General features: G+C 45.1%; 1 protein-coding gene across 1 annotated transcript in view; it reads left to right on the top strand.

Annotated features, from left to right (window-relative positions):
- The first annotated feature begins 22014 nt into the window (after positions 1-22014).
- Positions 22015-26310, top strand: part of LOC120921579 (zinc finger protein 605-like) — a 31403-nt gene continuing 27107 nt past the window's right edge. Inside the window, exon 1 of the mRNA XM_040334080.1 lies at positions 22015-22805. The gene's annotated coding sequence lies outside the window, so the exon portion shown is untranslated. The remainder of the gene's footprint in view (positions 22806-26310) is intronic.

Raw genomic sequence — 26310 nt, 5'->3', positions numbered from 1 at the left:
CTGACTGTAGACAAGACACACTTGTCTTTGTCCTCCTCACCTGGTTGCCGCCACACACGCCTGACACCATCTGACACCAAATAAGTTTATCTTGGCTTCTTCAGACCACAGGACACGGTTCCAGGAAACCATATCCTTAGTCTGCTTGTCTTCAGCAAACTGTTTGCGGCTCTTTCTTGTGAATCATCTTTAGAACTGACAGGCTGACCCCCCCACCCCTTCACCCTCTGCAGCAATGCTGGAAGCACTCATACGTCTATTTCCCAAAGACATCCTCTGGATATGACGCTGAGCATGTGACCTCAACTTCTTTGGTGGACCATGTCGAGTCTTGTTATACCGCTGGATGGTCTTGGCCACTGTGCTGCAGCCCAGTTTCAGGGTCTTGGCCATCTTCTTATAGCATAGGTCATATTTATGTATGTAGAGACACAATTCTTTATTTTTTTTCAGATCCTCAAAGAGTTCTTTGCCATGAGGGGCCATGTTGTACTTCAAGTGACCAGTATGAGAGAGTGAGAGCGATAACACCAAATTTAACACACCTGCTCCCCATTCACACCTGAGACCTTGTAACACTAACGAGCCACATGTCACCGGGGAGGGAAATGGCTAATAGGGGGTGTCCTCACTTGTGTTGCCAGCGGTTTAGGCATTAATGGCTGTGTGTTGAATTATTTTGAGGGGACAGCAAATGCACACTATTATACAAGCTGTACACTCACTACACAACATTATAGATACAAAGTGTCATTTCTTCATGTTGTCACATGAAAAGATATAATAAAATATTTTCAAAAAATGTGAAGGGTGTACTCATTTTTGTGAGACACATTGGCCCGGATTCACAGACATCGGCACACATTTATGCCGCCGTAGCATATCTCCTGTATGCTACGCCGACGCAGCGTAGAGAGGCAAGCATGGAATTCACAAAGCCAATGCTCCCAACGTTGCACCAGTGTGGCATATATTTCGTAGGCGTAAGCCGGCGTAGGTGGAAGTGGGGTAATCCATGCAAATGAGGCGTGACCCCATGCAAATGATGGGCCGATGCTGGACGCATCCCTGCGCGCATGCTCACAACCACGTCGGAACAACTGCCTAAGATATGCCGGATCACTGTGTACGTTGTTAACGTAACCTACGCCCAGCCAAACACAAGTCCAACGCACAATGCGTAGACTTGTGTTCCCTGGTCCATACCTTTGCATGGGTTTGCGCCTCATCTATGGGGAAGTACTTTATGCCGGACGCACAACTTATGCAAACCGCGTATATCATGCGCCGGGCGCAAGTACGTTCGTGAATCACCGTATTTCCCTCATTTGCATATTTGAATGCTTAATCAATGGGAGAAGCAACATACGTCCAGACAACATTTGCGCCCACGCCCCACCGGCGTAAGTAAGATACGTCGGGTAGGATGGCCTGTTTTTAGACGTAAGTTGGTTTGTGCCGGGCGCATGTTTGCACTATGTCGGCGAAAAGTGATTTACGTCGGCGTAAGTGCTTTGTGAATCCGGGCCTATGTGTGTATATATATATATAATTTGCGTTTTATGGTTGGCCCCCCCTTTTGTCCTTGTTCCCCCATGTGCCCCCCCTAAATATGAAAGCTAGAGACGCCACTGCCCGTGTGATCTGTACAGCCGGAGCCAATTGTTCCTTCTGGAGGAAGGAAAGAGTTAAAGCTCTGAAATGAATGGAGACGTGTATAGAACTTGTACAAACAGACCTTTGCACCCGTTATCTGCAAACTTAGTAACAGTTTAACTTGTAGGGCCCCTTGGAACACTCTGTGCTTTATAATATTCAGCTAAAGTCATGCCATGGAATCCCAATGACACTTCTCTTTTTAGTACCTTCTTAAGAGATGATTTCTTCCTATCTGGTGTTATTTCACAAATACTGTCTGGATCCTTGTGTCTCTGCTGTGATATTCAAGTAGTAAATAAGCGATATTGTGCTAAGTGCATATAGAGTAAAGTTATATGATGTAAGTGACGCGGATGATCCGTGACCGACAGCAGCTCTCACACCAATATACACTTCATAACAACAATTCAAATAAAAAATGTGTAGCGCTGTCCAACCATGACCTTAACGATTAACCATTTCCTTACCGGGCCTATCCTGGCACCCCTCTTCTACAGGCAAAAATCATATTTATTTTTGCTAGAAAATTACTCAGAACCCCCAAACACTATATATGTTTTTTTTAGCAGACACCCTAAGGAATCTCGCACAGTATTTGTGCAATCATTTTTCAAACGCCTTTTTTTTGTAAAAAAAAAACGGATTAACCACTTAAGCCCCGGACCAATATGCAGCCTAAAGACCCAAGGTGTTTTTACAGTTCGGGACTGCGTCGCTTTAACAGACAATTGCGCGGTCGTGCGACGTGGCTCCCAAACAAAATTGGCGTCCTTTTTTCCCCACAAATAGAGCTTTCTTTTGGTGGTATTTGATCACATCTGCGGTTTTTAGTTTTTGCGCTATAAACAAAAATAGAGCGACAATTTTGAAAAAAAAGCAATATTTTTTACTTTTTGCTGTAATAAATATCCCCCAAAAACATATATAAAAACATTTTTTTTCCTCAGTTTAGGCCGATACGTATTCTTCTACCTATTTTTAGTAAAAAAAATCGCAATAAGCGTTTATCGATTGGTTTGCGCAAAATTTATAGTGTTTACAAAATAGGGGATAGTTTTATTGCATTTTTTTTTTTTTTTTTTTTTTTACTACTAATGGCGGCGATCAGCAATTTTTTTCGTGACTGCGACATTATGGCGGACACTTCGGACAATTTTGACACATTTTTGGGACCATTGTCATTTTCACAGCAAAAAATGCATTTAAATTGCATTCTTTATTGTGAAAATGACAGTTGCAGTTTGGGAGTTAACCACAGGTGGCGCTGTAGGAGTTAGGGTGCACCTAGTATGTGTTTACAACTGTTTGGGGGTGTGGCTGTAGGAATGACGTCATCGATCGTGTCTTCCCTATAAAGGGAATGACGCGATCGATGCGCCGCCATAGTGAAGGACGGGGAAGCCGTGTTTACACACGGCTCTCCTCGTTCTTCAGCTCCGGGGAGCGATCGCGACGGAGCGGCTATAAACAAATAGCCGCGCCGTGGTCCCGGATCGCTCCCCGAGCGGACCCGACCTCCGCATGTAGCGGGGGGGGTCCCGATCGGACCCCCCACCCGCTAATAGGCGAGGACGTACCTATACGCCCATGTGCCTGTACGTGCCATATTGTGGACGTATATGTACATGGGGTGGTCCTTAAGTGGTTAATGAATTAAAAAATAACAAAACAGTAAAGTTAGCCCAAATTTTTTGCATAATGTGAAAGATGAAGTTACGCCGAGTAAATAGATACCTAACATGTCACCCTTTAAAATTGCGCGCGCTCGTGGAATGGTGCCAAACTTCCGTACTAAAAATCCTCATGGGCGACGCTTTATTTTTTTTTACTGGTTACAGGTTTTGAGTTTCAGAGGCGACACCTCACATGTGTGGTCTGAACACCGTTTTCATGTGTGGGCAGGATATACGTATACATTCATTTCTGCGTGCGAGCACACGGGGACAGGGGCACTTTAAATGAAAATTAACATGATTTTTTTTTAAACTTGTTACTTTGATACTAAAAAAAATAATTATTACTTTTATTCCTATTACAAGGAATGTAAACATCCCTTGTAATAGGAATAAGCATGACAGGTCCTCTTTACAGTGAGATATGGGGGAGGGGGGTCAATAAGACCTCACATCTCACCTCTGGCTGCAAAGCCTGAAATAATAATAATAAAAAAAGTTTACCGCTTCCTAGCCAAAGCAGCGCAACTTTTTTGAATGCAGAGGCTGGACATGACGTCATAACATTGCGCCCGGCCTCCGACGAGCATAGAGACTCCGGCGACCATCTGGTTCTCTATGGTAGGAACCCGGCGGATCTGTTCTCAGACTCACCAATCGCAGCGGTAAGTCGGTAGAAGCACCGAAGGGTGGTGGGAGGGGGGTTGTCCCCTCTCGCCGCCCGCAGGAACGATCAAGCGGTGGGACTGCCGCTATGTACATTCTTACGGTGCACAGAATCACCGGCTCTAAAAGATGATATCTGAATGATGCCTGTAGCTGCACCCGTCATTCAGATATCCCGGCTTAAAGTCAAGGACGTCCACCCGGTACAAAGTGGTTAAAGTGCAAAAAAAAACATTAATGTAATGCAATAAGGTGAAAATTTAAAAAAATGAAAAAAGGGAAAAATTAAAATTATTATTAATAGTCCAAATGTCCCAATTCCACATCCATAAAGTGAACTCAGAGGGCCAGATTCAGGTAGATCTGCGGCGGCGTAACAAATCGCATTTACGTTACGCCGCCGCAAGTTTTACGGGCAAGTGCTTGATTCACAAAGCACTTGCCTGTAAAGTTGCGGCGGCGTAACGTAAATCCCCCCGGCGCAAGCCCGCCTAATTCAAACGATCCGGGTAGGGGGTGTGTTCCCGTGCCGAACGTACTGCGCATGCGCCGTCCCTAAATTTTCCCGAGGTGCATTGCGCTAAATGACGTCACAAGGACGTCATTGGTTTCGACGTGAACGTAAATGGCGTCCAGCCCCATTCACGGACGAGTTACGCAAACGACGTAAACATTTTAAAATTTCGACGCAGGAACGACGGCCATACTTAACATTGGCTATGCCACCTAGGGGGCAGCTTTATCTTTACGCCGCGTATCTCTAACGGAAATGGCGTAAATTTACTGCGACGGGCAAGCGTACGTTCGTGAATCGGCGTACTGACTCATTCGCATATTCTACGCCGACCGCAATGGAAGCGCCACCTAGCGGCCAGCGTAAATATTGCGCCGTCGTATCTTAGGCATGTTTAAGTGTATCTGAGTTTAAGAATACATTTAGACATACGACGGGCTTAGATTCGGAGTTACGTTGGCGTATCTGCTGATACGCCGGCGTAATTCTTTGAGAATCTGGCCCAGAATGTGTGCTGATCCAATGTCCAATTTGTGAAGACACCCGGTGCTCCCCACAGGATAGATGGGGGAAGTATATTGGCTTACCAGATTTGAAGACCCTCCAGGGTCTATCTGCACATTAGTGAGCTTTCACCCCTCACTATGGGCTCAGCCTCATCCACCAACCGGCCTGCTTAATTGGATTCCACAGGTGTATATTCCACAGTTAACATGAGAGAGAGAGACCTCCAACACAAGAGAGAGACCTTTGACACGAGATAGAGAGACCTCCAACACAAGAGAGAGAGAGAGATCAACATGAGAAAGAGAGAGAGAGACCTCCAACATGAGAGAGAGAGAGAAAGCTCCAACATGAGAGAGAGAGAAACCTCCAACACAAGAGAGAGAGAGACCTCCAACACAAGAGAGAGACCTCCAACACAAGAGAGAGAGAGATCAACATGAGAAAGAGAGAGAGAGACCTCCAACATGAGAGAGAGAGAGAGATCTCCAACATGAGAGAGAGAGAGACCTCCAACACAAGAGAGAGACCTCCAACACAAGAGAGAGAGAGAGAGACCTCCAACATGAGATAGAGAGAGAGACAGACCTCAGGTGAGCCTGTGTCATTTGCCAGGGTGACTGCCTGTATACATATCCTGCTGGTCAGTGGTGGTTCTGCAACTGGTATAGCAATTGGTTTTCGAGCTCGACATCTGATCGTGACAGTTGCGCAATGAGTTTATCTTCCTCTTTCATATGATGAATGTGTGACTGGACTCTGAAGTTTCCTTAACTGATGATAACTGTGGAATATACACCTGTGGAATCCAATTAAGCAGGCTGGGTAGTGGATGAGGTTGAGTGCATAGTGAGGGGTGAAAGCTCACTAATGTGAAGATAGACCCTGGAGGGTCTTCAAATCTGGTAAGCCGATATACTTCCCCCATCTATCCTGTGGGGAGCACCGGGTGTCTTCACAAATTGGACATTGGATCAGCACACATTCTGAGTTCACTCTATGGATGTGGAATTGGGACATTTGGACTATTAACCACTTGCTGATGGCTGGACGTCTAAAGATTAGATATGTGCATTCCCGTTCGTATGAATGTTATTTTCGTACGAAAATGTTCATTTTCGTACCCGCAGAATAATGTGTACATACGAAAAAATTTAAGCACCAAAATACGAAAACGACGGGATTACGAATGAGTCGCATAACGAACAACCGCAAATACGAACGAACGATCCGACGAAAATACGACAATACTCTGCCGAATCCAGGGGGTTTCGAAAGACCACTAATGAGATTCGAAAAAATGTGTATTGAAAAAGGTATACTATCACATACTCTCTCAATAAGTTATGAACTATTAGCACAGTCGGGGAGTTTCCCTCTGAGGTGCATACAAGAATGGGAACAGGAATTAAACAAGACATTTAGTAGTGAACAAAGACAACGCATATACAAGCGAGCGCACGAAACATCAATCTGCGCAAGGATACAAGAGACAAATTATAAAATCTTTGCGAGATGGTACAGGACACCTGAAAGGTTAAACCAAATTTTCTCAGAGGTATCGGATAAATGTTGGAGGTGCCAGGGAAGTAAAGGGACGATGTTACATATATTCTGGGAGTGTCCCATGTTAAGGAGTTTTTGGCGAGAGATTAGAAGGGTTCTCCAGATTTGTTCAGAATATGAGATACCAGATGACCCAGAATTCTACCTTTTACATATGAATCAAATATCAGAGAAAGCATACAGAGAAACAAGCATATGCCACCTCCTAGACGCTGCAAAGGCTTGTATAACGAAGATGTGGAAGTCACCATTGGCACCAACTATAGAGATGTGGATACGTAAAGTAAAGGAAATTAGCAAATTAGAAGAATTAGTATGGACAGCACAACATAAACAGGAAAGGCATCTAAGAATGTGGACCTCCTGGAAGTCCTTTTTGGACTCAAGGGTAGAGGTTTAAAGAGGTTAAGGGGGGAAAAAAAAAAAGTTTTTATAAGAAGACTGGAGATCTGAAGGGGTTGTGACTAGGTAGACATGAAGAATAACAGAGAAGGGGGTGAGGGAATTTTTTCCCTTTTTTTTTTTTTTTTTTTTTTTTTCCCTTTTTCCCTTTTTTGGTAGGGTGTTTTGTTGTTCTTGATGTCCCCGGGATAACAGGTGGGAAGAAGACAGAGGTTTGAAAGGGACGCATGTTTGATTTTGATGATAAGGTAACAGGAGATGTATAATACTACGTCAAATGTATGTTGAGTGGTATTATCTGTATTACTTATCTATTATGTATTGTGATTATTATTTTTTTTATAATAAAAAAACAAGTTACAAATCTAAAAAAAAAAAAAAAAAAAAAAAAAATACGACAAAACGAAAACGGCAAAAGAACGAATATGACATCTATAACAAAAGACTTGCATTCTGTATTTTGTTTGAATCCTTGTTCTGTTCGTATTTTGATTTTCAGTCGTATGTTCATATGACATCTAACAAAAGATTTTCATTCTGTATTTTGTTTGAATCCTTTTTCTGTTTGTATGTTCATATGACATCTATAACAAAAGATTTGTATTCTGTATTCTGAATTCCTTTTTTCTGTTCGTAATTTGGTTTCAAAATACAGAATGTAAATCATTTGTTATAAGATGTAATTTTCGTTTTTTTGAATGGGCAGTGAGTGTAGTTAGTTAGTGAAGCAGCTTCTCTTTTGTGCTGAGTACAGTAGTACAGTAAAGCCAAATAAACTTTTCTGTGGATTTTCGTCTGAAGTGAGATCAGTTGGCCAGACTTTTGAACCTGGAACCCAAAAATGGTTTTCTGATGGAGTTTAAAAACGAACGAACGTTCGGTAAAACGATCGTTTTTATGTTTGTTGTTAAAAAAGTCTGACCAAGTGTATGGGGCTTAACAATAGTTAATATGGATGAGCCGCGTGTTGAAAGTGAATCCCGCGATATATTTACGAAAGTACAAAATGACGAACATTCACGAAAAAATTATTGTCTAACAAGTAACGAACATGAATTAAACAGAATAACGAACCATCCCGCATGTACGAAAATAAAACGGTAACCAAAATACGAAACGATCGGAATACGAAAAAAAGCGTCGTACGAAAAACGAACGGGAACAAACAGGAAAACGGGCGTCTTACGAAAAACGAACGGAAACGAACCTACGGAACGATACGAAACAGAAAAAAAAAAAACGAAAAAAAATTCTGTGCACATGTCTACTAAAGATGTCCTCGGCTTTGTGTGGTGGTATCTGAATGATGGGTGCAGCTTCAGGCATCATTCACATATTGCAGTTTTCAGACGGCGATTCCCTACACCATAAGAATGATCATAGCGGCTGGTCAGTCAGTTGATTGTTCTTACGGGCGGCGAGAGGGGACGTCCCTCGTCCTGCCGCCCTCCGTTGCTTCTACCAACTCACTGCTGCGACCGATGAGTCAGAGAACAGATCTGCCGGGCCCCGGATGTCCACTATAGAGATATCTGGTGGACCAGATGGTCACTGGAGTCTCTATGATCGTCGGAGGCTGGGCACGATGTTATGGCGTCACGCCCAGCTTCTGCATTCTAAAAACCGGCCCTGTTTTGGCTGACAAGCCGTGATCTTTTCTTTTTTTGGGGGGAATTTTAGGCTTCCCAGCCTAGAGGTGAGATATGGGGTCCCCAGATATCACTGAAAAGAGGACCTGTCATATCATTTCCTATTACAATGGATGCTTACATTCCTTGTAATAGGAATAGAAGTGATCAATTTTTTTTTTTTTTTTTTTTTTTTTTAGCTTTTTCTTTCAAATAGTTTTTATTGGTACATGTCAAGCATATCAATACAACGTTATCAAGTACCGTGTGGTATACAGTGCAGAGTAACTTGCATAGCCTCAAAAGAAGGTACAATACCGGGTTACATATTGCACCGTCCATGCACCCACCGAGTGGGTATCTAGACGGTAGGTAAGATATAAACAGAATATGAACAGAATACAATTATGTAAACAAAAAGGGGGGGGTAGGAGGGATAAAGAGGGAGGAAGGGGGGGGAAGGTAGAGAGCATCATAAGTATATCAATACAATCAGAGGGTAATTCAAGCGGTCCATTGACCGTTATACCAAGTTTGCCAGGGATCCCAGAGGGTCAATACTGTGGAGCAGGAGTGTTTCCTACGTGCAAGGGTGGACTCGTATGTGTAGTGGGTTCTCACCAGTCGCACTACGTCCGTCAGTGATGGGACAGTCTTGGACTTCCAGTTTCGAGCGATCATTAGTCTTGTTGCTAACAGTACATGTACGGTCACCAGTCTCAGGGGCGATGGAATGTCCTCAATGGTTAGGTTAAGGATAGCTAGCGGGGGTGTCAGCGAAATGGGTGTACCAAGAATGTTCCGTAGCATCAACTCCACTGATGACCATAGCTGTCTTAAGCATGGGCAGGACCAGAAGATGTGGAGAAGAGTGCCGGGGTTTTTACATCCCCTCCAGCATTCGTGAGATGTGGCAGGGTGGAATTTGGCTATCCTAATTGGTGTAAGATTCCATCTCATCAGCAATTTTTGTGAGAGTTCCCAAAGGGAGGTGCAGGAGGTATATTTGTGGTTAGCTTTAATCGCTGTCTGCCACTGGCGGTCAGAGAACGGGGTAAGTAAGTCATATTCCCACTCCAGGAGTGGTTTGGATTTGGTGAAGGAGTTTTTTTCTTGGAGGGTTGAGTAAATTATGGAAGTACCTTTGGTCTTCGTCGTATCAGAGAAGAGAAAGCGCCATATGTGCAGAGGTAGGTGTCCTTCCAGAGGACGAGAGTTGTTAAGGCAATGTTGCAGTCTGTAGTACGTAAGGTAGTCTGAAGCAGGGGCTTGTAGGGTCTCTTGGATGTGTGGAAATGATTTGGTGGTCACTAAGGGACGTAGTTCGTGGACGTTGGATACGTGTTCAGTCAGCCAGTGGGGGATAGGTAAGTCAGGGGTCAGCAGCTGAAGTGTTTGTATGGGTATTGGGATAGGTTTGGTTGCAAGGGTCGTCCAGGAGGAGGAATGGAGTGTCTTCCATACTTTGACAGAAGCCTGAATAGTAGGGGAGTATATGGAGAGTTGTGGTTGTTTGGCAATCGTGCTGAATAGCCATTGAGAGAGGTTGGGGCCAGGAACCATGTGGGATTCTATAGCGCCCCAAAGTGTGGTGGGGCGTTCCACCATCCACTCGCGCAGCTGTGAGAGTATAGTGGCCATATAGTAATCTCTGATGTCTGCTAGGCCCATGCCTCCCACAGACCTGTGTTTGACAAGTTTAGCCTGGTTGCATCTGGGTTTCTTGCCTTGCCATAGAAAGTGTCCAAGTATGGACTGTAAGGATTTAAGGTAGGATTGTGGCAGAGGGATTGGGAGTGTCTGGAAGATGTACAGTAGTCTGGGTAAGATCATTAGTTTAAAGGCCGCAAGTCTCCCCGCCCAAGAAAATTTGTGTCTGGAAATTTTTGCAGTTTCTCGGATAAGCATCTGTTTCGCCTCGGTATAGTTTTGGGGGAATAGGGTTGATGTGGATTTAGTCAGTGTGATACCTAAGTATGGTATACCTGTGTCTGCCCAAGGGTAAGGGTATTTGTGTCTAAGCAAGTTGCTAGTGATGGCGTCCAGTCCTATGTCGAGAATGTACGATTTTTGTTCATTCACCTTATAATAAGACACATTAGCAAATTTCCGTAGTAATAACTGCACCAAAGCCAGGGAGGAAAGGGGATTACTTAACATTATTATCACGTCATCTGCAAACAAATTGGGCCAGATTCACAAAGGTTAGCGGATCTTTAGATCCGTGTAACCTATGTTTTTTAAGATCCGCCCTCGCAAGTTTGTGAGGAAAGTGTCAAATTCACAACACACTTACCTCCAAACTTGCGACGGCGGATCCTAACTCCCCCAGCGGAATTCAAATTCCGCGGCTAGGGGAGTGTCATATTTAAATCAGGCGCGCTCCCGCGCCGATTTAAATACGCATGCGTCGTCCGGGGAATTTCCCGTCGTGCATTGCTCCCACTGACGTCAATAGGACGTCAGTGGTTGCGACGTGAGCGGGACTTGCGACGCGCGTGTTCGTGAATCGGCGTACGCAAACGACGTAGGAAATTTCAAAATCGACGCGGGAACGACGGCCATACTTAACAATACTTACCCCTGCTTTTAGCAGGGGTAAGTATACGACGGGTACCGCGCTACGGAAACGACGTAAGAACACTGCGTCGGGTCCGCGTACGTTCGTGAATTTCGCGTATCTCGCTGATTTACATATTATTCAGTGTAAATCAGCGGGAACGCCCCCGGCGCCATTTTTAAATCAAAAAAAAGATCCGACAGTGTAACACAGTGTGACACTGTCGGATCTCAGCCCTATCTATGCGTATCTGATTCTATGAATCAGGTGCATAGATAGGACTAGAAAAAAACCGAGATACGATGGTGTATCTGAGATACACCGTCGTATCTCTTTTGTGAATCTGGCCCATTGATTTTATGATCCGAGATGCCAATTTTTAGGCCCGTTATTGATTCGTGAGTTCTAACGTGTTCTGCTAGGGGCTCCATGATGAGATTAAAGATTAGTGGCGATAGGGGGCAGCCTTGACGCGTGCCGTTGGAAATCAGGAAAGGTTTTGAGAGTATTTCCGAGGTATATACCTGGGCTGACGGGGAGGAGTATAGTGCCATGATGGCGGAGAGTATAGGACCCTGAAACCCAAATTTAGTGAGGGTCGCGTGCATGTAACCCCAGTGGACCCGATCGAACGCCTTCTCTGCATCCAGTGATAGGAGCAGAGAAGGCGTTCGAGTCGACCCCGCGGCATGGATGAGGTTAATGAATCTACGAATTGCATCAAAGGCCTGCCTGCCTTTAGTAAAGCCAGATTGGTCTTTATGGATGAGTAGGGGCATTAAGTCTATCAGGCGGTTGGCTATTAGTTTGGCGTGGATCTTGGCGTCCAAGTTAAGGAGGGAAATAGGACGGAAGTTTTGGGCACATGTGGGTTCCTTGCCTGGCTTCGGCAGAGTAACAATCAGGGCGGATAACATTTCAGGGGGAGAGAGGAGGAAGAAGCAGCATCGTTGCAGACATTAGTCAGAAAAGGTGCAAGTATCGGGCCGAATTTCTTATAGTACTCGCTAGTCAAGCCATCAGGGCCTGGGGATTTGTTGGAGGGCAGCCCTGCGATCGTTTGTAGGATTTCAAGGGGAGTGAAAGGTGTTCAGCGACTCCAATTGGTCCACAGACAGCTTAGGGAGATTGATGTCGTGGAGAAATGCTTCTATGTCTTGGGGAGACGGTTGGGGCACTGAACTGTCATCTTTAAGGTTATATAAGGTGTTATAATAATAGCTGAAGGCATCAGCAATCTCCGTGTGGTCAATAAGTTTCTGTTTTGAGGAAGGATGGAACAGGTGGGTAATTTTGGTTTTGGCAAGATGACCTTTGATTCTATTGGCCATGAGCTTGCCAGCTTTGTTGCCTGTGGAGTAGTGTGTGGCTTTGAAGTAGGTATGGGCCCGTTCATAGGATTCCAACAGGTGTGCCCTAAGGTCACTCCTCAGGAGGTCTAGTTTGTTTTTAGCATCAAGGGTGGGATTAGACTGATTTTGAGCCTCCAGCATTCTTATTTCAGAGGTCAAAGTGTCTAGGCGGTGTGTTTTCAACCTCCTCTCTCTTGCCCCTATTTGAATAAATATTCCTCTTATGAACGCCTTGTGTGCGTTCCACAACATAGAATTGTCTTTCACAGAACCTGCATTTAGGGAGAAAAATTCAGTTAGACGGTCTGCGATATACGCAGAGTGTTGCGGGGAGTGAATGAGGGATGCATTAGCCCTCCAGACCCTTGATCGTGCAAGGAAGGGAGAGGCATTTAAGGACATGGTGACGGGTGCGTGGTCGGACCACGTAATGGTAGAGATCTCAGAGTTCAAGACACTGGGAAGGGACCATTTGTCTACCAGGAAATAGTCAATCCTCGTGTAGGAGTTGTGGCGAGGGGAGAAGTATGAATAGTCTCTTTCAGTGGTGTGCAGACATCTCCAAGCGTCGTATAGGTCGTGTGTTCTCATGAAGGAGCCCATAGGCGATGCATTTCTGCCCGTTCGGGAAGAGGCGTCAATCGAGTTGTCAGGGACTATGTTAAAATCCCTGCAGATGATTAGGTGTCCTCGTTTAAAGCGATTGAGTTTTTTCATAAGCTTGGACAGGAAGCTGATCTGCCCTGTGTTGGGGACGTAGACGTTGACTATAGTGTATCTTACATTGTCCAAGGAGCAGTCCAGTGCAAGGTATCTACCATTGACATCTGTCATGCTGTTATGGAGGGTAAATGGTATGGTGTCTCTGATGGCGATTAAAACTCCATTTTTCTTCTCAGGGCCAGAGGCCTTAAGTATAGTTGGGAATTGTTTGTTGGTACAGGTCGCACAGATGACGTCACATAGGGACGTGCGGGCTGTTTTCCATAGTGACGCCCTCTTAGCAGGGTGGTTTAGGCCCTTAGCATTTAGGGTCATGAATTTAGGCATTTTTGGTACAGTGTAGTAAGAGCGGATAGTTAGGTACTCACAGTTCGTTGCGGGTCTTCCAGGTGTGGGATCAGGTGGGATGTGGCGTTGAACCAAGTCCTAGTTCAGGAAGTGTGTTTTCTCAGATGTGTGGAGCTCTCCAGGGATCCGGTAGAAAGGGGAAGGAAAGGAGAGGGTCAGGGAGCGCAAGGAAGGGTTAACAGTAACAGCAATGGGTGTAAACAGATTAACAACAGTGCTGGGTGTGTTTAAAACACCGTGGTCAGTAGTATATCAGAAACGACTACTGAATCTTTTGGGGGGTAAAAGTCCGTGTATCAACTGCAACGAGCAGGCACCGACCGGAGTGCATGTTTAAATAACAGGTAGTAGCGCACCAACCATATGGTCAATTAGCAACACTGGGGTGAGATTCCATGGCATTGGGATGTGGATGGTTAGGAGAGGTGTCACGGGGTGTTGCGTTGCCATCTGGAATAATGTGCCATTTTTTGAGGAGGTGAATACCCTCTTCCACCGTATGCACATTGTGTTTAACCCCATTTCTTGTAATCATAAGTTTGGTCGGGAATCCCCATTGGTAGGGAATCTTGTGATTGTTCAGAGGTTTGGTGATGGTTTGGAGCTGTCTCCGCTGCTGACGGGTGTATTGGGAGATGTCAGCGAAAAGCTGCAGCTTTGTGTAGGGCGGAGGTAGCTGGCCCAGCCGTCTGGATTTGGACATGAGCATATCTTTAGCGTGGTAGAAGTGAACTCTCATGAGGGTATCTCGGGGTATTTCAGGTGGCAGATGAGAAGGCTTTGGCAGGCGGTGAATATGGTCGATGATTGTTTACACAGGGGGGAGATCAGGTAGAAGCGTGGCGTTCATTTTTCTGGTGTATGTATTGAGGTCCGCAGGCAAGACCGATTCAGGGATGCCGCGTATTTTCACATTGTTGCGCCTTGACCTGTCCTCGAGGTCCGCCATCTTGGCGCGCAACCACTGGTGGTCGTCTTTTGCGTGGTCATGGGCATCTACTAAATCATTAACCGTGACTGTCATGGTGCTCATCTGGTGTTCAATACGGCCCACCCTCCCGTTTACATGTGTCATTTCAGTTTTAAAAGCTGAGATCATGGTGGAGATGTCACTATGCAGCGATGTGTGCAGGGAGATCAGCATATCTTTTAGCACTGTGTCCATGACAGGCTGGTCGGTAGTGGGAAATGCTGCTATAGGGGATGATGTTGGATCCAGTGAGGGGAGGCTGTCTAGTGTAGGCCTTACCTCAGAGGCCTGGGGGTGAAGGTCCATCCTCATCCGCGCTTTAGCAGGGCTGGCAGTAGTGGAGGACGGTCCGGAGGGTGGCGGTGGGCCGTGAGGGGGTGAGCTGGGATGCACGAATTCGTCCCCATCGTCCGGCAGGTCAGTGTAGGCTCTCTCCCCTCGCGGTGAGCGGTCGCGGGCGCCATCTTGGATTTGAGCGCCATGAGGTGAGGAGAAAAAATCAGTCAGTTTCCTCGCGGGCGGTAATCTTTTCGTTTCCTGGAGGTGCCAGGCGGGTTCCCCAATGTGTGTTGGCTCTGGTGGTGCATTATTAGGGCGTAGGTTGGCTGCTTTTTTTTCCCAAAATATTTTATTGGTTTTACAGGAGAATCTTATAACAAAGACAAAAGAACTAGGGTACAATGCCTAGTCCACAAAAAATTGTACATAGTCCAGTGGTGTACAGCGTTAACATACAGGTAAAGATATTTCACGGACTTGTTTGATTGTTGTAATAATTTAGGACTATAAGACAGACCTCCAGGGAGAGGCAAAGATAAAGATAAAGGTAAGTAGAGGCTAAAGAAAGAAGTAGAGAGAGGGAGGAGAGCAAGCAGAGATCTTTATACATTCTAGATACACCGTAGTGAGAATCATAGCTTTAACACCTTGAAGCACCATATATGAAATTGGCTCATTAGTAAGAGAGAAATAGAGGGCGATGGGGGGAGGGGAGAAAAATGTCATTATGATATCACAGTACCTCGGCTGAGGGGTGTTCACGTAGGTTGAGGAGTCGTAAAAGCAAAGGAACCTGAGGATAAGGCATTCTTTTCTGGTATAGATAGGCAATGCATGATGAAAGCTGACCACTTTAGTTCAAACTGAAGTTTGGAATGGTTGGGGGAGGAGAGAGTATCCATATTTTCTCTGAGTAGTAAAATTTTCAGCTCTTTTATCATGGCTAGTATAGAGGGAGGGGTAGGAGTGATCCAGTGTTGGAGAATCGTCCTGCGAGCCGTGAGCAGGGCTAGAAGTATCCATTGCCGCGTGTGTCTGGGCAGGCGGTGGTATACGGAAGAGTGTGGTTCCGTGTGGGGGGGGCAACCAAAAAGTAGGAGTGTCGGGTCCATCACGGGGCAATACTGAGTCACTCTGGATACTAGGCGAATAACCGACGTCCAGAATAACGCTATTGTTGGACAGTTCCAGAGTCTATGTAAAAGCGTTGGTTTGATAGTTAGGCACCAGGGACAGGCCGGGCCTATGTCAGGTGCTTTTGCTGCAGAAAAAGGGTAGTACGCCCTATGGATGATCTTAAATTGGGTCTCTCTCCAAGACTCATTTTGAATGATGGACCTGGTAAGATTGTATCCTTTTATAATGTCCTCCACTTCCACGATACCTGGCAGGTCTTTGGCCCATGACGACACAGAGGTTTTTTGTAGGGGTACTGAAAGTTTACCACGCAGTGGAGTGTATATGTCCGAAATTGAGTAGGTGTCATTTTTAATAAGGGTATCGATGAATGATGTTCGGAGGCGAACAGCTTTATTCGGGCATATTTTGTTTATAAAGGCTACATATTGCATGTAAGGGAAGTAGTGGCTTTGGGGAAGGCGGAATTCCAGTGACAGCTGGGAAAATGGTTTGATAGTGCCTGAGGGATCCTGGAAAAGGGAGTGAATCTTCTCTAAACCTTTGTCCCTCCATTTAGAGAAGGGCTCGTACTGGAGACTGGGTGTAAACATAGGATTCCCATAAATCGGGAGGTGCTTAGAGAATAGTGGAGGTAGCCCCAGTTTTTTTCTGACTTCTCGCCAGGCCACTAGGGTGTCTCTGAAGAGCAGGTTGTGTTTGATTGACACTGGTAATTTCTGAAATGGGCTATGAAGTATAGCCGCTAGACTAGAAGGCCTGACCAGTGATGACTCAAGATTAAAGTTAGAATATTTAGAGGAACCCAGTATCCAGTCCAGCCCGACCCTCATGAGGCAGGCCAAATTATATAGCCGTATATTGGGGAGGCCCACTCCACCCTCACCCTTCGGGAGAAACATTTTGGTCAGAGCTACTCTCGGCTTGGTCCTCTTCCAGATAAATTTGGTTATGGCTTTGTTTAGTATTTGGATATCTTTATGTTTCAGTAGTAGGGGCAATGTCTGTAGGGGATATAATAGACGGGCAAAACTGACCATTTTAAATAATGCGCATCTCCCGAAGAGAGAGAGAGGAAGATCCGTCCAAGTTTCAAGTTCACCCACTAACCTATCAATCAAAGGAGGATAATTCAGAGTATATAGAGAAGACGGTGTTTTGCCAATTCGCAAGCCTAGGTATGTTATATATGTCTTCGCTATTCTTAAAGAAGAGGGGGGGTGGACGTGGCGTTGGGGGGTAATACCTAAGGGGAGAATCTCGCTCTTTGAAAAGTTAATTTTGAGTCCCGAGCACTTACGGAAGTCCTCAAAAATATCTTGTATGGCTGGTATGTCCGTGTGGGGAGAAGATGTAAATATTAGTATGTCATCTGCAAAAAGAGCAACTCTTAGTTCCTCCTGCCCTATGTGAAGACCATGCAACCGGGGGGATAGCGAAAGGAGGCGAGATAGGGGTTCTATAGCGAGATTGAAGAGCAGAGGGGAAAGAGGGCACCCCTGTCTCGTTCCTCTGTGTAGACGGAAGGGTGGGGACTGTAAGCCTGCTGCAGTGACCGTGGCGGAGGGGGCTGAATATATGTTTTGGATGAAGGAGTAGAACGATCCCTTCAGACCCAAGCGTTGCATAACCAGAGAAAGCCACTCGAAACTAACGTTATCGAATGCTTTCTCCGCGTCGAGGGTAACTATTGCCGTATCTTCAGAGGGGTGTGTCTGTGCGTATTCGAGGGCCATCAGTACTTTGCGGATGTTGGCCGCGGCGGATCTGCCTTTTGTAAATCCTGATTGGGCGTTGTGTATAAGTGATGGCATAATATCTCCCAGTCTGGTGGCTATAATCTTAGATAGTATCTTGGAATCTATATTTAGTAGTGATATGGGGCGAAAGGATCCTGGGTCCAGTGGGTCTTTCCCCTTCTTTGCAATAAGTTTGATATTGGCCAGATGGCCCGTAGGAAGATATGGTCCCCCTGCCCAAATGTGATTGAAAACCGTGTGGAGAGTGGGTAAAAGGTCTGGGTTTAGGAGTTTGTAAAATTCGGGTGTGTACCCATCTGGTCCAGGCGCTTTTCCATTGGAGAGACCGCCCAATGCCCGTTTAATTTCTGCTAGGGATATGGGCGCATTTAGTTGTTCTAGCTGTTCGGGGTCTATCACGGGAAGTTTGGTGGTTTTTAACAGGGTTTCGGCCAGATCCCTATTCACCGGTTCTGCGCTATATAATGTGCTATAAAAGCTTTCCAATGTCTTATTGACGTCTTTGGGTGTTGTGGATAAAGAGCCGTCGGGGTTCCTGAGCTTGTCAATGTGTGTCGGCGTATAGGGGCCCCTAGTGAGTCTGGCTAGAAGTTTGCCTGCTTTGTTCCCAAATTTGTGGAAGAGTAATTGTGTTGCTGATTGTTTTATCTTTTCCACTCTTTCCGCCCAACTATCAAATTTTTCTTTGGCTGTTACCCATTCCTTAAAATTGCTGTCTGTGCGGTTGTCATTTAGGTTTTGCTGTGCCATGCGCAGTTGGTTATTAGCTGCCACGAATTGCCTTTGTGCGTTCTTTTTGTATCCCGCTGCGTATGAGATAATCCTACCTCTCAGGTAAGCTTTACCCGCTTCCCAGAATAGGTTAGGGTTGTCTGTGTGTTGGGCATTGTCTCGTGAGTATTCCCCCCAAGCCGCGGTCAGCATAGCTTTAAGACCATCATCATGGGCTAGAAAAGCTGGGAATCTCCATTGAGGGGGAGAAGTAGTTGGCCTATGATAGTTGAGTGAAATCGCGATTGGGGAGTGGTCAGAGATCACCAAATCATGTATGATCGTGTCGTGTATGCGCGGTAAGAGAGCGTGTGTGCACAAAAAGTAATCAATTCTTGCGAACGTCTTGTGGACCGGTGAGTAAAAAGTGAAGCCCGTGTCTATGGGATGTTGCAACCTCCACGTATCAATAAGGTTCGTAGCCTGTGTCATGTGCCAAAGTGGGGTGGGTCGGGAGGAATGGGTTGGTCGAGATTGTAGTCTAGGTCCGGACCTGTCCTCCTGGTCATTGAGCGTTGAATTGAAATCACCCCCCACAAGATGGGGGGTGGGGTCATGTAGTTGTAGTAGTGGCGTCAGTCGTGAGAAGTATTCCTGATCAGGAGAGTTGGGGGCGTAGATGTTGGAGATCTTAATGTCTCCTGAGGGGAGTCTAAGATGTATAGTTATATGCCTCCCTTCTGTGTCACTGGTGGTGGAGATTAGATCATAGACCAGGTTTTTGTGGATCAAAATGAGTGTGCCTGCCTTACGGTTGATCGAAGTCGATCCCACCACTTTCCCTACCCACAGTTTTTTCATTCGAAAAAAATCCTTATCCTCTAGGTGTGTTTCCTGTAGTAAAGCTACATCTGCCTTTAGACGTTTGAGGTGCCTGAGTATTTTCATTCGCTTTGTCGGTGCTCTTAACCCTTTGACATTCCAGGAAATTACTTGTAGTTGGGTCATGGTGAGTGTGGTGTGGGGATAAAGATGTAGATATTTATAGTGTTCTTACCCTGATTCCTGGAGGTGTTTTCAGGTGTGGATGGTAATAGGAAGCTTTCGAGCTCGCATTTGCATTGGTAAAACCGTCTTCTCATGGGGAATAGAAAGGTGTCAAGAGAGACGGAAAGGAAAAAAGAAGAGAGAGAAATTAACATCATCACAACCATACAATAAACAACTGACTTCGCTTTTTTCCGTATGTACTCTCCCCACCGGACGTACCGCTACACCGCCAGTAGGGGGGGCTAAATGTACTGGCATAGCCGTATTCATGTGAAAAACCTCGCAGACGCCTATGTACTAGTCTCGGACTGGTTTTCCATTAATTGTGATTGCGGGTTATCTTGTGATGAGAGTACATCCCTACTGAATGCTATACAAACCTGACACTTCGGCATCAGCCGTAATTATAATACTAGCCCTGCCTTTAAACTATGAGGTGGGCAGGTTCGTCTGAACAAGTGCCCTCGGCTAAATAGGCAATATTGCATAAAAACAGAGGAAAATAAAATAACGTAAAACTGTAACAAATTAAATGATCTTATGATCGCAATGCCAGAACAGACTGCAGGTAATCTGCCGGTTTTGGAGCATGACGCTTAGGGTGATTACCCCAGGATGAGCATCTGGGTGGTAGTACGCGCCGCAATGGGCCTGAAGTACTGGCATTAAAATAGCCCCTTAAGGAAGTGGGGACATAAAGAGAGCCAATAAAGGATCAATACAGGCGATCTGTTGGTATCCCAGAAGGAGTGGGGGAAAATCATCCGGAGCCTTGATGTTCAGATGTCTGCGTTTGCTTAAGGCGTTTTGGTGGTTCCTTACGCGGGCTTCTCTGATCTCTTGGGCCTTGTTTCACTCGATCTGCGTATGTGCTTGATGGCTCTTGTACAATGGACAACGATTGCAGGAATGCTCTGGCCTTCTCAATCGATTGAATTGTGAGCTGTTTTCCATCCGGAGCTTGTAAGCGTAGCACCGCTGGGTAGGCCAACGTGAAGCGGAGACCTCTTTTATACAAATCTGCACAGATAGGCTGAAAGTCCTTCCTTTTGCGCGATACCTCTGCCGAGTAATCAGCAAATAGTAGAATTTTGTGACCCTCAAACTCCAGCAACCTGGATTTGCGAAAGGCCTGTAGCATCTCCGTTCGGTCAGCATAGTTTAGGTACTTGGCAATAACGGGTCTGTGGCGGGCCTGGTCTTCCGATTGCGCGCCAATGCGATGCGCTCTTTCCACCACGCATCTGTGGTTGAGGCCTAAAATCTGCGGCAAGGCCTCTGAACAAATGTCCATCAGGGAGCCCTGCTTGTGTGACTCAGGGAGGCCTATTATACGTAGATTATTTCTCCTGGAGCGATTCTCGAGGTCTTCCATACGTTCGTGTAGGATTTGTTGGTCCTGGGTGAATCGCTCCAGGGCCGTCTCCATGCTGTGGTGATCTTCCTCTACCGAGGACACCCGGTGCTCTATTGTGTCCAGCCTCGTGGAATGCTCTCCCAGCTCTTTCCTGAGCTGTTGTATGCCCTCCGCTACCGCCCTGTCCACCGCCGCTGTGATGGTGGGTGAGAGCAGCGCTGCCACTGCCTTTGCAATCCGTTCATGGGTGCTTGCGTGGTCAGGCATAGCGGGGAGTGAGGTGTCCATACCTTCTGGTTGTGGTCCGCTGTCTAGCTGAGGGCTGTTGGAGCCAGGCTGAGGGCCTCCGTGCGTCGAGGTATTGCCGCGTGTGATCTCTGCAGCGGCCATGTTGCCCGGATTCGAGGCCTCCACTGTCGGTTCCGTGGCGCCCGGTCCTCTGGCCGCTCGGGCTTGCGTGAGGTATCTCTCCATCCGCCGGGGTTCCCGCGGGATGTGGGGATGTATTGTTCTGTGGTCCGGGGCTATGCCGGGGCTTTGTAAGCAGAATTTTCTGGCGGTGAGTGCGGAGCCTCCGGAGCTAGCGTCTCCTACATATGGCGCCGGAACCGGAAGTAGGTTGGCTGCTTAAATGTCGGATTCTCCGGTCAGTGCAGGAGCTGTGGTATCAGGCTTCCATGCAGCTCGGCGGTTGGACACGCCCCCCCATCAATTTTTTTTTGTAATACTAACAATAAAAAAGAAAATACATTTTTTTAAAGTGACCCTGTCCCCGTGTGCTCACAGAAGCAACTTCATCTTTTTAAAGCACAAAACATTTGAAAGCATTTGAATAATTGCTGCGCAAATACCGTGCGAGATAAACAGTTGTAATGACCGCCATTGTATTCTCTAGGGTCTCTGCTAAAAAACATATATAATGTTTGGGGGTTCTATGTAATTTTATAGCAAAAAAATATGATTTTTACATGTAGGAAAGAAATGTCAGAATTGGCCAGGTGGGCAAGTGGTTAATAATTGTTATTTTTCCCTTTTTAATTTTTTCACATTTTCACCTTATTACATTATATTAGATTTTTTTTGCACTGTAATCATTAAGGTCATGGTTGGACAGCGCTACACGTTTTTTATTACAATTGTTGTTATGAAGTGTATATTGGAGTGAGAGCTGCTGTCGGTCACGGATCATCCGTGTCACGTACATCATATAACTTTACTCTATATGCACTTAGCACAATATCACTTATTTACTACTTGAATATCACAGCTGAGGCACAAGGATCCAGACAGTATTTGTGAAATAACACCAGATAGGAATAAATCATCTCTTAAGAAGGTACTAAAAAGAGAAGTGTCATTGGGATTCCATGGCATGACTTTAGCTGAATATTATGAAGCACAGAGTGTTCCAAGGGGCCCTACAAGTTAAACTGTTACTAAGTTTGCAGACAACGGGGGCAAAGGTCTGTTTGTACAAGTTCTATACACGTCTCCATTCATCTCAGAGCTTTAACTCTTTCCTTCCTCCAGAAGGAACAATCCGCTCCGGCTGTACAGATCACACGGGTGTCAGCGGAGAAGCTGAAAGAGTTAAAGGTAAAATGTCTGAAGTCTAAACGTCTCCTAATCAGACGTACTCTTGGAGCGGCACCTACACAACATTCTCACCTCGTCCATCTAGACGGGTCACTAGAACTTCTACAGACTCTGACCCATCACTCCCCTCCTCTGCTAGAGGCACTTTATTAGGATCTATAGAGGGACAACACCGGCCTGGTTTTCTACATGGGAATGAAGGAAACAGCAGAGATACGACCACAGAGGAGATAGGAAACATCAACTCTACAACAAGTCATCTGCCACTCAGCCAACCTTCCCAACAGAGAATTCCTCATCACCAGAAAGAGACGCAATTCTCACCTTCTCCTCCGCTGAACTGACATCGGGTAAGATGGACCTTCTGGGGAAAGGTTTGGCCTTTAGCTCTAAAGTTCTAATGAAGAAGTTTTTGTTGGCACCGGACTTGTAGAGATATTTTAGGAATATTGATAGATTGAAGGTAGATTATTCTTCGAGCGGCGATATTGAGGGATCATCTGTAGTAACACCACTGAGTAGGTCTGTCTTAGGTTTACAGACACAATAGAAGTTTCCACCGCATTTTTTTTCCCAAACTCCGATCCCGGACCCAAACTTTTTCCAATTATTCGGGTTCGGGTCCGGGTTCGGGAAAACCCCAAAGTCTGTACCGAACCCGAACTTTACAGTTCGGGTTCGCTCAACTCTACAGCTAAGGAAAGCCATACTAAAACTGCATAACTAAACAATATCACACACAAAAAACATTACATACAAATATAACGTTAAATTACATAAGTGAGTATGTTGATTATCTAAATTAATTATAATTGAATTATATAAATATAATTGAAAAGGATATGTTAAATTATGTTAAAATAAAAAATAATAAAAAAAAATAATACATGCAATATAAAATTGAGCATCAGCAAAAAGAACAATTCCTTCATTGGATTATTCATTGGTCAAGAAACAGTTTAAATCTAGTTCAATATTCAACCCTAACGGCTGCATCGTTCGTAACCGGTGCAACCACTTTGTTTCATTTTGTGAAACAGCCTTCTTTAGATCGGTGCCTCGCCAATGATTGGTGACCCTATCTATACCATAGAAAGTTAGCTGACATGGATCTATGTTGTTGCATTCCTCAAAGTGCCTCGATACGCTATGGTTCGTAAAGCCCTTAATAATGTTGGCCACTTGTTCATTAATCCTTACTTTTTATTCCCTAGTGGTCCGGCCCACATATTGAAAATTGCAGGGACACTCCAAAACATAGGTGGCATATTTGGAGTGGCAAATAATAAGTGGCTCGATGGTAAATTCCTCTTTAGTTACATTAGACTTAAAAACAATTATTTTCTTCCCTTGCCTATTAGTACTTTTGCACAATCTGCAAGAGTGGAAGCCAGAACCATCTAAAAATGTCAATGGTTTCTCTGGAGGGTCTGGGACATTGGCTGCTATCTTATTGCGCAAACCTGGGGCCCTCCTGTAAATAAATGATGGTTTGGGTGGCAGAATAGTAGCCAAATCTGTATCCTTGAGTAGAAAAGGCCAGAACTTTTTGAAAATCTTTTCCACACCTCTATATTGTCTATGAAATCCAGAGAGGAAGGCCACCTTGTCCCGACGTGTAGGCCTCCTCCTGGATTCCAATAGGGATTGTCTATCCATATTTAAGACTTCTTTTTTGGTATTCGATAAAACAGATATCTTTCAGTCAACATATTGGCCTGCTGTTCAAAATCTGTGATTTGGTCACAATTGCGCCGAATGCGCATGTATTGTCCCTTAGGTATCCCTCCTAATCACTTGGGGTGATGATAGCTAGTGATGGGCACAAAACCATTACGGTCCGTGGACTTAAAATAGGTTTTTGTGCCCACCTGATTTCCCTTTTTCATCAATGTTAGGTCAAGATAATTGATGGAGGTTAGACTGAACTCAGCAGTAAACCGAAGGCCATACTGATTGGTATTCATTTTTATTAGGAGGTCTTCTAGTGTTGTCTGGGATCCCTCCCATAACAATATTATGTTGTCGATATATTGTTTATAATGAATTTTTTACGTTGTTTGCGTAAGTCGGTCACGAATACGGCTGTAAGTCATTTACGTTCACGTCAAATCCAATACGTCCTTGCGACGTAATTTGGAGCAATGCACACTGGGATATTTTACGGACGGCGCATGCGCCGTTCAAAAAAAGCGTATAAAACATGGTCAGTCCTCAGGCAGCGGTCATAATTTCCTTTGTTTAGTGATGTTGCCCATGCTATACAGCATGCAGAGGAGGTGGTGGACTGGCTTACTAAACCGTCCTCATCCTCCATCACCTAAGCAGAGACTAGTGCGCAGTCCACTGTAGCTGCCAGACTGGCTAAACCTGCCTCCTTGTTTTTTTTTAAATAACAAACATGTCATACTTGCCTCCACTGTGCAGTTTGTTTTGCACAGAGTGGCCCTGATCCTGGTCTTCTGGGGACCCTCAGCAGCTATCTTGGCTCCTCCCCGCAAGAGCTAACCCCCTTCATAGGAAGCACTCTCCCAAGGGGATAAGCTTGCGGGTGCGCTCCCATGATACAGCCGGCGGCCATAGCAATGTATTGCCTCAAATGTGCAGTAATGCATAGAAATATACTGTGTTAAATGGAAGGTAACGCACTGCAATATACAGTGTTAAACTTTCAGTAACGCGCTGATATATACTGTGCTAAATGGAAGATAAAACACTTAAATATGCAGCGTTAAACTTGCAGCAATGCACAGAACTGTACGCCATTAAACTTGCAATAACACACAGAACTGTACTGCATTAAACTGCACGTAATGCACAGAACTGTACAGCGTTAAATGGAAGATAACACACTGCAATATATGGCGTTAAACTTGCAGTAACGCACTGAACTATACTGTGTTAAATGGAAGAGAAACATAGTTACATAGTTAGTCAGGTTGAAAAAAGTCACAAGTCCATCCAGTTCAACCATAATAAATAAATAAAAGAAAAAATATCGTACAATCCCATATACACAATTCTATACCCACAGTTGATCCAGAGGAAGGCAAAAACCCCAGCAGAGCATGGTCTAATTTGCTACAGCAGAGGAAAAAATTCCTTCCTGATCCCCCGTGAGGCAATCAGTTTTTCCCCGGATCAACTTTACCCATAAATGTCAGTACTCAGTTATATTATGTACATTTAGGAAAGAATCCAGACCTTTCTTAAAGCAATCTACTGAGCTTGAGGTGAAAGGTCATAATAATACGAATAGATTAATTAGGGAAGGTATTAAACGATTGAAGACAAATAAAAATATAGTGGTTCGCCCAGCGCATAAGGGTGGAGGAGTGGTGGTACTCACCAAAGATAACTATTATGGGGAAATCCAACACCTACTGGGAGATGTGGACACCTACCACTCCTTGCCAGGCGACCCACTTATTAAACTTAAATAATCAATACTGAATAAAAAAGAGGCATTATATTTGATACCTAAGGTACCGCGTACCCCGGTTCTTTACATCTTGCCAAAGATTCATAAAAACAGGACCAATCCCCCAGGCCGACCCATAATTAGTGGGAACGGCTATCTATATTCTCGAGTTGGGGAATACCTCGACATATTGTTGCAACCCCTGGTCATACAGGGAAGATCCTACCTGAAAGATAGTAGAGAACGTATCAAATCTCTATCTTCCATAGTAGTCACAGAAGAAACTTGGCTAGTAACAGTGGATATAGAATCACTACATACTAACATCAAGCAAAGTGATGCGATTCTAGCAGTTACTGAGGTGCTCACAGAAAAATCCACACTACCATTGGCCCAGATCCAGTTTTTGGTCGAAGGACTGAGACAGGCTATGG

This window comes from Rana temporaria (genome assembly GCF_905171775.1).
Source record: "Rana temporaria chromosome 2 unlocalized genomic scaffold, aRanTem1.1 chr2f, whole genome shotgun sequence".
In the NCBI taxonomy this organism is placed as follows: Eukaryota; Metazoa; Chordata; class Amphibia; order Anura; family Ranidae; genus Rana; species Rana temporaria.
Note: the sequence above shows the minus strand (reverse complement) of the source record. Positions and strands in the feature narration are given on the sequence as shown.